The following is a 14,537-nucleotide window of genomic DNA, read 5'->3' as shown; positions in this document are numbered from 1 at the left end:
GTTGCAGTTCAGAATATCCAGTCTTCATCTACTTCTTTTAAGGCTGCACCTATAGAAAATTCACAGTTATAGAAACATATTTTCAAAATGTGACTTGAAAAATTACTTTCACATTGTGTTTCACTCTCAGACAAAAAGTTCTTGCGTTTTCTTCTATGCAAAGAAATAACATTCTGAATTTAGCATGTCTAAATTCATTTGTCTTTTGAAAATATAGAAAGAACTGTTACATTCTGGTACAGGTAGGGTTAACTGCAGCCCTTATTTTGGTTATCGTAATATGAGACAAAAATAGTAATACAGGAAGTGAATTTTTTATGAGCATTTGTTTGCTTTGACTGGCTCTGTGTGCTGTCTCTTTTGCTTAGATCTGTGGTTCTGCTCAGCCATCAATCGTTAGTCTCTCTTAAAGACAAAAGGTATCGGTTGAACAAACTAAAACAGACAGTTTCCTGTAATCATCTCCAACATCATCTGAGCTGGATCATAGCAGAAGCTGATCAATAGTGGAGTATTTAAATATGTTAGAGCTTGAATCTGATATTCTGCATGTTGAACTGCATAAACAGATCAATAGGCTACGATTGATCTCCATTGATATTCAGCAGCTTTCAAATACAATTAAACCACCTTTTTGTGCCATTGAAAACACTTGCTATAAACAATCGACTACTGCTTATAATTTAAACAGCAGCTAAAAAGGCTGAATGGATATTGCAGCAGGTTCAGTTAGCTTGCTGTCAAGGGAACAATACGACTGTATGCCTCAGTGTTTAAGGAGACAGACTTGGAAGCAAACAGTTTAGATCCCTTTAGAAACCGACTCAACTCACTAGTTTCTTTTAAAAGCCTTTTTTTTTGTTTCTGGACCTTGTTATAAAGCATAAAAACACATTTACCTGCTATTCTGAATCTACAGTACAGTACTATACTCTATTACCATCTACAGTATGCTACTCCTATGAATAGTGTCATCCAAAGGACAGTACCTCCAGTATGCAGAGTGTCCTCATCGCCATACTGAAGCTCTTTGTTTGGAAATTCTGGGCAAGGGGAATGAGTGCCACCTACTGGTCCACCACACTCCTTACAGTAGCAAACTGGTTTCCCCTGGAGTCTGCCATGCCAATAATGAACTTCCTTACTTGCGTAGATCTGACAAGATAATATAATGATAATTGCTTACACTTACTGTTTATTGCGCTTTTCTGGACACTCCACTCAAAGAGCTTTACAGGTAATAGGGACTCCCCTCCACCACCACCAATGTGCAGCCCCACCTAGATGATGCGACAGCAGCCATAGTGCGACAGAACGCTCACCACACACCAGCTATCTGTGGGGAGGAGAGCAGAGTAATGAAGCCAATTCAAGATGGGGATTATTAGGAGGCCATGATTGGTAAGGGCCAATGGAAAATTTCGCCAGGACGCTGAGGTTACACCCCTACTCTTAAAAATCTGGGATTTTTAATGACCACAGAGAGTAAGATTAGAATGTTGTTACGCTGCCAACAAAGGTGTGGATCTGTTTTTAACTAATGAGGCCGTAACTTGTAACAAGCTTGTCACCCAAGCAGGAAATCATAATGTCAAGGTGATGTTTCTGTTAATCTTATGCTTTGTCTATTTGTTTGGTTGTGATTTTTGTTTTATCTGGCTAATTATTTCACAAACTGAAAAAAATCATATTTTTGCAAATCCTGGAAGTTTATTGCAACTAAAATGTAGGATTTATTTATTTTTCTAAAATGGTTGCTGTCAAATATAAAAGGCTATTTTTCAAGAATGTACTGTATCACCATAAATTATCTCCAATCTATTTTTTTTATTTGTTAATTAAACTTACATTAAACTTTTATATTGCATATTGTATTTTTAAGCTAGGTTCCACTTCTCATACCTTCAATTGCTTTTCTTTACCAGTTTACTATTAATACTTTCCCACTGCGTGTGCTTATTTATATTTGGTTTCAATCTTTTTGGAAAAAAAAACAGATTGCATGTGAGGCACTAGTTTCTTGCTTTTTAGAAATGTAGCATTGTTGTGGGCTATTCTTTGGCGAATAAGAACGTGGGTGATTTTTTATTTATCAAGTTTTCTGTTTTCAATTTCAATTCCCTTTGCACTGTGCGGTGTCCACAGCCAATTATCTGTGTCAAGGCATTTTAAGAAATGTGGCACTTGAAATTTCTCCTGTTTTATATTGCTGTGAAAATTTAATGCTACCTTAGCATTATTGTTTTTGCTATGAAATAGGCATTTAAGCTTTTCTGTTGCTTCTGGTTTTTCCTGAATATCTGGATTTACTAGATAATTTCAACAATACATTATACTGCACCTGGAGAAGGCTTCTGGAATTATTTATCTCTTCAACTGGTGTATTAATAAAAATCTACCAATATTTCTGTAGATTTTTAAATTATTTTTTGATTAAATTAAAAAGCAACTTGAAAACAGATTAAAAGCAACATGAAAATATGGGACTAGTAAGAATAGAATTTGGATTAATTGTAAAAAAAAACAATATGACTTGTTTCTTCTACATGTTGGAAAGAAAAAGGTGGAGCACTCTTTCTTGTTTTTTTTTATCTTAAACCCTTTGCTTTATTTTATTTTTAATGTGTGGAGTTATTGCATATGGTTAATTAATGACTTAGACTTTTTGCAGTTGGGGAAACTATAAATAGAAGAATTAGTCATAACGTTAGGTGATCAAAGTTATGAAAACACCTGGAATACAGAGGAATGACTTGGCCATGGTTACATGAAGTACCTTTTTAACAGCATAAGGCCTGTGCTGTAATTAATAGAAATCATGTTTTTTTGTGATCTGTATTCAATGGAACAATTGATCGAGGAATACTTCTCCAGCTGCATGCATTCTGACCAGGAATGCTTTACATACCAGGAGCTGAATCTCCCCTCTTCTTTTCTTTCCCTCTTGTTCCCTCCTGTATTTAGCTGTATCCTATTTTATAGTCTCTCCTCACTTCTTATGCTTTCCTGCCTCTATATATTGATTTCCACTTACAGGTTTTCATCCTTTTCAATCCAATTTTGCTTGTGTGGTGTTTGTACCAGGAAACCCTGAACTACTTTCACCTCGCCTTTCAGCCCAATCCAGCCTTTGTACTGTATGCTACCTCTGGATCCTTTTTTTCCAACACCACCCCTCCCCATCCTTTAGACTGCAGCTGTGTAACTTAATGTCTGCAGAAGACAAAATAAATAATGAGAAAAACAACACATGGAACATTCAGTATTGTATGTTTCTTTTAAAGTTGGATGTGAAATACTAAAGTGGTCTGAATTTATTTACACCAAAGTGCTAGAGTGTATTTTCTATGATAAACATTTAATTATCATAGAATAATGGACTATTGGTAACTATGGATGAGACCTCTGATCATACATATATTTAGCTTTCTATAAATTAAATTTAAATCTGACCACGGTCATATTATGTCCAGTGTTTTTCTTAAATCTTTAGATAATTTACCTCCTACCCTGCCCCAAGGTGTAACACCCTTTTATTGACACATTGTGCTGCTGCTAACCAAACTCTCCTCACTAGTGATTTTATATTTGATTCTTTGTTAGCTCTAGTAAGCTTGTGTTTGTATATGTGCAGAGTGTCTGTAATTTATTCAGGTTCTGTAATATTTCCTTGCACTTTCACGGTCACTTGTGTAGTCATTTTATTTCCAGGAATCTGGAGCTAAGAGATTTTCAGTTATTGATCTTTAAGGTTCTGGTAATGTTTTTAAGGGGGCAGGCAGGATTAGGATTCCCAGAGATCCAGTTTCCAACCAGACTATTTCATTTTCAAGGGATTTGTGCAATGTTCAGTCTGAGATGTTGATCAGACGTCAAATATTTAGCCACAAGTTATTAACACAACTTTAATGCTAATAATTAATTTCAATTTAATTTTCTATCAAAGCATCCTCATGGCTTCAATTGCTAAATGTATATGTAAGTGTAAAATATATTTGATTTTGGACACAATCAAAAGTAATATCTTATTTCTTGTACATATGCTGAATACTGTAAATTCCGATCAACCTTGAGGAAACATGATTAATTGAAGGTTTCCAAATAATCTAGTTCTACCTTCTATTGTATCTGTAGATTATTTACAGTCATTTTCATGTTATGTGTGGTTATGGTGGTTATTTCATAGTGAACTATTCGGTAGATACAGACACCTCCCTGTTAACTGCAGTGCATGCATCGTAGGCCACATCAAGATGGCGAACGAATTCGTCGTAGTCCGATTATGCAAAATTATCTGTTAGCCCAAGAAGGAAGTAAGGTTTTCTGTTGCTATTAAAACACATCCTCAACTTCAGTACAGAGCCTCTTGTCCCTCGCTATGACAAGTGCAGTCCAACACATGTACATACAGTAAGCTTAGATGTATTAAGGTCTTCTAAGAGCAGTTCAGGGGACCATATGAATAAGATAGTTTGAGCTTGGCACAGATTTCAAATGATTCAGGTCGTTTGGGCTTTAGCACTGATGCCAGATGATTCAGGTACTTTGAGCTTAGCACTGATGCCAATGGGTTTGGATAGTTTGAGCTTGGCACTGATGGCAAGTGATTCAGGTACTTTGAGCTTGGCACCGATGCCAGCAAAGTTTTGGATTCAATTCTTGTCTGGTTCCAATGCTAAGAGGTGCCAGACACTTCACCTCATTAAGTATCCAAGATTAGAAAAGCCCTCTTCCCAATGAATGGTTAATAGCTATGTGGCTGAATGTGAGAAAATAAATACCTTTTGGTCATTCTGGTGTCTACAGCTGACATCACTAAAAATACGTCTTTATTTCTATTTCTGAGTTCCTAAAGAAACATTGACTGGAAACCCCCTTCTGTTCTGTGTGTTGTACAAAGATGTAAAACGTGTTACTAGTGTGACACAGTAAGTTACCATGGGAGGGTTGAAACGATAGGTAATATTTTTTCTGTCAGGGATCTGTCTTCAATAAACTTCTTAATGGTGTCTTGTAGCTTGTCCTTTTGTGAATGTTACCAGGTTATTATCTAGATAGTATTTGCATTTCCTTAGACCATGTTCAGCAAATATCTAAAAAGAAAATGTAAACTTTCATGGGGCAGATAACATTATGACTTAAGAAATGGTCAGCTGGATAACCTTTGTTCCATTCCAAATGATGTATCGGTTATTAATTTACGAGTGGAAAATAGTTTCAGGGAAAACACTGCATTTCAGAGATAAGTTTCTGGATTATTCTGTTCTGCCCCTCCTCGATTAGTGATAAAAAGTGCACTTTTTCAACCAAAAGCTTAATGTTTATTAAAACCAGGCTACTTTCAAACACAGGGGCCACTTCAAGATAATGCAAACGTTGATTAGATTTCCCGACTCCATTGTTTGCTATCTGAGAGAAGATGTGATTTAGTCTCCAAAGGAATGAGCCAGTGTCCTGACGTTTTGTTCTGTCTGAAGAGTTATATTCTTGAACTAAGCAAAATTCCGTGTAGTGTCTACAGGTACACAGCTGTGATCCTGCAGCAAAAAAACTGGATGTTTTGCCTCTGCGTGTACTGGGAACACTTCAAAATGCATTATGCATCAAGGCCACTCTACAATGAAGACGCTGCTGTGGGTTGCTGTAGAAAATCAAATATTTCTTGCTCTTCATAAAACAATAGAGGAGGCCTTCACAGATCTTGAAAAAAGAGAGAAGCTCTCTTGTGTCTAAAGCCTAGAAACCATAGTCCTATTACAACAATGCTGAGACATCGCCTGACTCACATATAGCATGAGGCAGTAGCAAATATCTGACCTTCACTGGTAAATGTCTGTTCCAAAATATGAAAACAAAAGTAAAATCAATAATCCAACCCTGTAAATAGAAATGATCAAAGTAATGCTTAAAAATAATCTAAAGTAAAAACAATGTTCTATAAAAATGAGTAATGGGATTGCAGGTGGATGAATTATTTTCAGCTAAAAGTTTTGTCTGCTCTTTTTCTATTTTAAAGGGTTCTAGAAAGATTCCATGTATTTTAAAGCTATTAGCAGGTTTGTTTATACATGTGGTTTGTGTATATAACAATGCTGATGACATGAGGACAAATACCCTACATGTATGCCCTGAAAAATTTAAAACTGTACCATAAAGTGGAAATGTCATAAAGTATAGGGATGTGCTGCTGAGCAATTAAGGATGAAACCTGTAAAAGCACTAACAGTTTTATTCCACAGCAAACTTGGTATGACTGTGAGAAAACAAGCATTCAAAATATCACTGGCCATTTTGTGCTCAGTTTAGCTTTAGAAATTTTGTAGTCATACATTTGTAAGCTATACCTGTGTTTGGGATGAGAAAATTAGTGCTTTTGGCAACTGTCAGGAAGCTTTTAGAAGTGGGGTGCAGAAAGATGCTAAATGGTGGGGAATGATGGGCAGAAAAGCCATTAACACCAGTGCCAAGGTCAGATTTGATGCTTCCTTCTGTTTGTGGTGGACAAATTAAGATGCAGCTCTTTTTTCTTTCTCTTTCCCCTCAACCTAAACAGACCCCTGGGCCTTCTTAGCCTGCTCAGACTGCCCTTCCTCTTAGCCACCCATTAAGAGACTGATTGAAAGGGATGCAGAAAGGTTTAAACAGAAGAAAGCACTGGCCTGCTTACTGGAAATTCTTCGGCTGCTATCAGACCATCAACTTGCCATGGTTTTGTCCTGATTCGGGTTGGAAGGCATAATCACAGCACCCTCTTTTGCATTTTTGTGCTGTTATTGCAAACCTTTTTTTTTAAGAAAGAGGTGTTATCCTAGTGCCTTTTCTTCCAGGAGCTGATATTACCAGCCATTTTAGTTGTACTTTACTGTTATTATCTTTGTGATGGCTGTGACATGTTGATCATATATGGCAGCAAGAAAATTGATTTCCTTCAACAGAAATGCATCCAATTTTCCAAGGACCGTAATTTTACGTCCACAACAAAATAAAAGGGTCATTTTGCTTAGGATAGAGAAGGGAATTGAAATCTTTGATAAAAACTGAAAAAAGTGCAGTTTTGATTGCTATGTCTGCGGCTTTCACACAAAAAGCCTGCTCTGATGGACAAAACAGCAAAACGTAACAAAGTAGCTGACAAGGAAGACAGGTTTAGCTTTGCAGCATAAAAAGTGCAATTTAGATAGTTTACTGTGAATTGTCAAAACACAGCAGAAGACTTTTCAAGGTTTTAAGGGATTTAATGTCATTCAGCAATAGCAGTTTCCTGTTGCCTTTCAAAGTTTACACTTTACCATAAGACATGGCAAGCTGGTATTTCTTTTGGTGTTTTTAATTAACTTTAATTAAAGGTAATTTAGTACTTAAACACTAAGAATATAAGATGTTTATGAGGAAAACAAAATATCTTTACATATAAGTGAGCAACAAGGTTGAGTTCTAAAATTTCTGATTTTCTGATTTCATTTCCAAATCTGACTCTGAATCATATTTTTTGTCTTTTGCCATAGTAACTGAAGGCCAAAGGTCTCTATTAGTGTCTTTTCCTGTCGGATCACTGCTAGTATAAAGGTCAATTAGGATTTGAATCATGAGACACATTGCAGCTAATCAAATGCATGAAGAGTAATTTCTATTATGGAGGCTGGAATTAAAGTGTCCGAACGAGAAGGGATGTGAATAGGGATACACACCCCTTTTCTTTCCTCCCAGGGATCAAAACGCGCTTGTCTTCACGTCAGCCTCCGTCAGAGATTTTCAAGGGGAGAAAATCTCAGGGCAGAGTATAAAATCAGATCCTGGGGTTGTGACCTTGACTATTGATCTGGCCTCTATAATTTCCATTGCTTGCTGGGGCCCCTCTCCCAACCTGCTGGAGTACATTAGGGTAGAAATCCATAACACAGCCATGTTCATCCAAGCACAGGAAGAAACTAAATTAAATGTTAAAAAACAATCTGGGTCCTGAGTTGGAGACAATTCATCATGATTCCTAGGTGTCAGGCAGGTGGGATGACCAAGGAGGCTCCAGCCAATAGTCTTCACAACAGAATATGAATGGACCCATTCTGCCTCATTTGTCAGGTACCGGGCAGTTCTGGTTTTTAAACACTGACACAAAATTCAGCCAAGGTCAGCTAGTTTCAAAATTACTTTAAAGTCATTGACTGGACGAAAAAGCAGAAGAAATGTGCGACTTAGAATAGAGTGTTATTATATGTGTCACAGAACAAAGCCTCTCTTTATTGCAGGTGTTTCAGGTAAACAGTAGTTGAGGCCCCTGCATTGTTATGGAATAACATTAATAAATATCACAGGACAAATTAATCCAGATTAATGGCTGATCATAATAGCCAGTAGCCTTCATCTTTGTGTGATATGTGTTTGTGTAACTACTTGCACTGAATCTGTGGTGTGCAGAAACTGAGAGTTCCTTCTAATTATGTAACCAGACCAGTTTGTCTATGTTGTTGGCAAAGTATGAACTTGATATTGAGATCAGTCAGTTGCCCAAGGCTCATGAGACCCTTTGACTGTGATGTCCAGTCTTGGCCTTGAAGGACTCATTACCATTATCATGGGGTCAGAAAGTAGAATGTGAAGATGCAGATTTAATAAGAAATGATCTGCTATTTAATTTGGGACAGTTAGCTGGTTCCAAGATGTCCACCTTGTCAAATGGGAAAATCTGTAGTGAAGGTTATTTGCCTATGGAAATAATTCAGTTTAGGGTTTTAATTATTTTATATCAGAAAGCCGATTCATTATCAGTGTTCTGAAAATGAGATCTTTAAGTGAAACCCTTGATTTCACGCACAGAACTTGCCTCGTTTCGATTTTCCTTTTGTTGTAACTTTCTGAGAATCCTAAATGTTACAGATGGTTATCAGTTTCAATGCAAGGAACATCATCTCGTAATGCTGATCACATGACAAAGATCAAGAAATAATTTTTGGCCAGAAAAACTTGCACAAGAGGAAAGAGACCAAAAGAGAAGAGCTCCAGATATTCAAATAGCGTCTTATGTTAAAGATGTTGAGATAATTATGGCTGCTGTCTGATGCAAACTTGCTGGAATGGAAGGCATGGAAAAACCGTTCTTGTTGTACACTATTAAGCGTGAGACTGCTGTACAGAGACTCTTGTGATTGACGCTTGATAAATTGGTCCTTCCATGTCAGTTTGTTGAAGCTTTGTAATGCTACCTTTGCCACTGTCAGAAAGACTTGGTAGTAAAGGGCAGTCAGTTTTAACTTCTAATGTGCCCTGCAATGTGAAGAAAATAAAAACAAATTCATTGATTTATTCAATTACGTGGCTCTATTTGCTCTGAGGATTTATTTTTCAATTTTATACTAGTTAATTCATTTTCAAAATTTTTAATTTTCTTGATTATTTTGCAAACAGACCTTTTCAGACATGTGCAATTGTTATTAATTAATTCAATCTTTTGTGTTATCAGTGGTGAAAATTAGTAAGCCCCCTGCATCTTTGGTAACCAGTCCTTTTTATTTCCAATATTTATTTTGTAATCAATCCTGTTTTCTTTTAATCATAGGTAACAGGCTCTGAAGTCCACACACTAATATTCTTGGAAACTTTCAGCTGTTATGCATGTAGAGTTTTTTTTATATTAAGAGATTAACATGTAATTATGGGATCTTTTTTTTTTGTTTAAAAAAATATTTTTGTCTACTGAATATATTGCTTTGAGTTAAATGGGCAACTTTCACTGTCCAAGTTGTCTTTAACTCCCATACTCCGTTTACATTTAGTTATGAATAGAATAACCTTAAAATGTGAAGCATACACAAAAGATGTACAGAGACTCTATAGAAATTATTTAATAAGAATTTGTTATTCTATTTGATCTCCAGTTCAATAGTTTGTTATTCTAATTGTATGCAATTCAACTACAAGAAGTCCTGAACCACAGACTAAATGTAATTCATGATGACCTCTTTATCCTTCTAAGTAATACAGCACATTCACATTTATTTAATGGTCATGCTGCTTAACTTATCAAAAACTTTATTTGCTATCTGTAAGCAAAATGCATAAATTCTCTGCAAACAAATCCATTGGATCTCAGCAATTAATATATTTGACTGGGAGTTACATAGAGATGTGAAATCACAGAGGTCCACAAGTATTTATGGAATAGGTTTAGGTATTGCACTGCAGCTAAACCTCAATTCATGCTGTAAGTTTTGGGCTCAGATATATATTTGCACCTCCTTCACCTCAACACTACCCAACACTCAGTTCCTTCAAATTGGTCTCATTTTCTACGGTTCCTGTTTAGTTTTCTATTGAGTGATTCAAGACGGGGGGCAAGAGCCTTTGTAGGGGAAATGATTTTTTGAACGTGCGAAGAGGACACTAGAAATCATCTCCAGCAATTTTGATAATGGGTTTGAAACAGCTGCTCATATTGTCCTGTAATGATGACAAACGATGCTTGGAAAAGACATTACTATCGAAGAGAGGGAGGAGAATTGCCTTGCATAAATTGCTAGTGGAGTATTTTCTAGGGTGATTGTGGAGAATTGTACTTTATTGGCTTATTAACCAGCCTAACTTTTAGCCATTATGCCACTTTCTACAGAGAGGGTTTGAACTCCTAGATCACTCGCCTCAACTTGAAAATAATTCCCTTGGCAGAAGCCGAAAAAAAGGTCTGTTGCAGGTTCCTGAGAAGTCAGGCTCGGCTTTCCTTTCAGCTCAGTGGCGCTCTGTAAAAAGGCCAGACCACAATAGGAAAGGCTTGGCCCCATTGTCTGACATATTTACCAAAGTGATATTGGAGGCTCTTGAATGAGAGGCTTAGCAATATTGCTACCTGTAGGAGCTGACATTTACATCAGCGTGACATTTCGTCTTCACATGCAGGGTCAATAACTGTTAAATGCTCTTTTTTAAGGTTAATTGGTTTAACATAACTTACTCTAGTAGACTGAGACGGATATAATTGATTTTACAAACATACATATAACTTTAAGTCTAAAGCATCCTTTGTTAAAATACAGTGATTTGTCTGTGGTAATCTTTCCAATATATCTTGTTAAAGTTCAGATATCCTCCATGAAGGGCTTAAAATTGAAAGAAGAAATTGAAAATTTTATGAGGTTGAACATCTAGATATTCTGTGGCTGGAAACAGTTTTGTCATACCCAATATCTGAGAGCTTTTGTTGCTCACAGGGCATTGCTCATTGATCATGAGAATTTAGATCACAAAGTGAGATATTCTTCTGTTTTATGAAGATTTTGATCTGGTACAAAATATCAGGATTCCCATAGTCCAAAAACAACTACAAACCTGGAAAGAGTACGTAGAATTTGCCAGACAAGTCAACCTGAGTAATAAAATCAGACAACGTCTGCCATGAAAGCCTCAACTTTTAGCACAATAGTCCCAAACATGTGTCACTGACAAAATCAATGGACATACAGTAAATGGACAAAACTTGTTCCCTTGTCCAGCAAGGATTTTAATAGTTCTGAGATGTTTAGTGAGTCTCCCAAGGGTTTTAGGTGTTACTGTCTCTCATCTTTGTTCGCTACTTTATGTGTTTTCAAGCAGATCCAATACCTCCCAGAACACTATGTGTTCGTGTGGAATGGATACAGCTTTTAACCTGAAGATAGGCATTCGGTTTACTCAACCTTAAATTTTAGCAAACAATAAAGATGTAATTAAATGGGTCAAATCTACTCATGTTAATTGGTATTATAATTTACATAGTATATATGCACATCAGTACTTTCTGGTTGGAAATATTGAACATCTATATTCTGAAAGCACAAAGTGTTAAAGATCGTGTTTTATTCATAAAGGGATGATCAACATACTGTTTAAGGTTTCAGGTTTAGGTTGATTATTTATATCTGCTTCTTGGAAAATGGAGCTTTATGTTGTATGTTTTGATAACCGGCAACACTTCCAGTAAATCTGGCCTTATTTCCTTGTTTCATTCCCTCTGGATGCTTTTTAGTTAGGGCCTTAATGGGTGGATATGTGTATGGGGAGTAAGACCAGAGTGAGGAGACCCAGGGGCCTTTTTAGTTTGAGGGGAAAGAAAAGAAAAGAAGCTGCTTCCTAATTTAAACATTGCAAAAAAGAAAGCTTTAAGTCTGACCTTGCAACTGGTGTTAATGGCTTTCCTCTCCCAGATTCCTCACTATTTAGCACTCCAACAGCAACCATCACCACTGCCATCCCCCCAGCACACACACACTACCCCTCTAAAAGCTTCCTGGAAGTCACTGACATTGTCAGTAAAAATGTAATCCACAGTGTATATTAGTTATTAGAAAAGGGTCCGATTTGTAGCGGAGGTAGAAACTGAAGATGTTTAAATTTATTATCGTTTTTTTAGCTTCAACGTGCTCTTGTATCAGGGCAATTTTCTTTTGTTGAAAAAGAAAAATGTCGATATTGATAGAATAAAAATGGTAGGTGGACAGGATGTGGCCTCTTAACGTCTTTTAAACACGCAGAACATACAGAGATGTGGGATATATGCTCCTCCAGAAAAAATATTTCATTTCAGTCTGAAGCTGAATATATACCTATATGAAATTCAATATCAGTTCCATATTGTGTTAAATATTATTTTGCTCTTTATAACTTTATTACCAATATTATTAGTAGCAGTACCAACAACAGTAGTATGATGTTGATGAAGATGCATAGTAGAGTGATAGTAGCTCTAATAGCAGTGTTGGTCATGGCTTTTGTAGTAGCTGTAGTAGGTATAGTATCAATATTCAGTGGGATATCATGTTCTCTGACCACTGTCTTTCCAGGAAAACTTTGTAAAGAAGATGTATCTCTTGAGGGTACTTATTCTTGCAAAATAAAGATTGATAGTAATGATGTCATGGGGTTGTATCTGAAGGGCATAAATGATACATAATGGTTGTGAATGAGATATCATGTTTATCTTCTTGAGTGATGGAAAACTTGATAAATCGAGAGTGGTAAAGCCGTAAGCGAGTTTATTGTCTGGCCTTACGAACTGAATAAAATGGTATCTTGGTCATTCAAATGTGTACCACAGGTCCGTTTAAACTTTATGCCTCATAAAAAAAGACATCCAATGAGATTTATGTACAGAAGTACTGGATATTGCATGGAATTGTTTTAAATTTAACTTAGTTTTTATTAAATTTTATGGGGAAAACATAAAAACATGAATTAAATGTGCTACAGAAAGATATTGTGAATTAATGATCCCTTTAAATCATATAACTAGCTGTTTTTTTGTCTTTATTGTGAGGAAGTATCTGATTCTTTAATTACAGTATACAGTATTTTGATTTTTTTTCTAATCTCCTCATACATGATATTCATTATGATTTCCAATTGAAAGAAATGAAACATATTTTTATTTTAAATTTGTTGTGCAGGAATAAAATTCTGCTTCTTGTACATTATAGATTTTTTCCCCTGTTACATTTATGATACAGAAAGTCCTGGAACTTTAAACAGTCAATTTGTTTTTAGCACTTGCCTTCATTTACAAAGAAATCTATTTATACTGTATTTACAGTATATGCTATACTGTATATTGCCATTGTTGCTGCATTCAGGAAAATTGCAAAATAATTTGCATTATTTTGCAGGATATCTTCCATAAGCCTTTATGAGGTCAGAGTTTCTTATAAAGTGTGAATCAAAGATGGAAGAATGAAGTGTTGTGTGAAAGGCCAGCATCCCACTGGTTAAGCAATCCCTTACTAGCTTTACAGTTACTGCTTGACAAATTGCACTGGAGCAAAATGGTCTGTTTTTCAGGCTTGTAAATACGTGACAAATGACAGTGCGAAAAGTATTGATTCCAATCACATTGATACAGTGTTTCATACAGAAGCCTGCTGTTGAGAATGGAAATTATCACTGACAATAGATGCACAGATGCTACATAAAGTGATAGCTTTTCACAAATCTACCCATATGCTCAACATACAGTATCTCAAAATGTACTTGCTTTTGCATGCTTTATGTTAATTCTTCGGAAAGAGATTCAAGGCTGTATGTTTAGATAGAAGGAGAGACAGAGGCAATGGAAAACAGTAATACTATTTTGCCCAGCCCCTCCTTTTTCTTCGGCTTAATATTGTTAATATCATGTATTAAATTGAATGTTGCTCATTTTAAGTTTTCTTAAACAAAATGGAAGCGGCCTCTCTCTGATCCGTGATCGAATGACTTTTTTTTTATATTTGGCTTGCAATCAAAAAAGACCGATTATTAAAAAAATGAGAACTGTAAAGATGGCTCCAAGGGTTGTGTGATGAAAGGCTAAAGCCAGATTTGCCAAGCAGTGCTCCAAAAAGTGCTGCTGGGGGTGTCCCCCAAATTACGGATTATAACAAACTCGCCCTTAAGGTTGCCTTGGTATGTTTTATGCAGTTCTGACCTCAGGGAGAGCTCCTGCATGCTGATGTATTGACCTTCTCTCCAGCAGCTTAAAGAAACAGGCCATCTGCGGAACAGCACAGCCTGACAAGGAAGTCAGGCTAACTTTGCTGGGT

The sequence above is a fragment of the Lepisosteus oculatus genome, chromosome 5 (assembly GCF_040954835.1).
Source record: "Lepisosteus oculatus isolate fLepOcu1 chromosome 5, fLepOcu1.hap2, whole genome shotgun sequence".
Lineage (NCBI taxonomy): Eukaryota > Metazoa > Chordata > Actinopteri > Semionotiformes > Lepisosteidae > Lepisosteus > Lepisosteus oculatus.
This window is presented reverse-complemented; position numbering follows the sequence as displayed.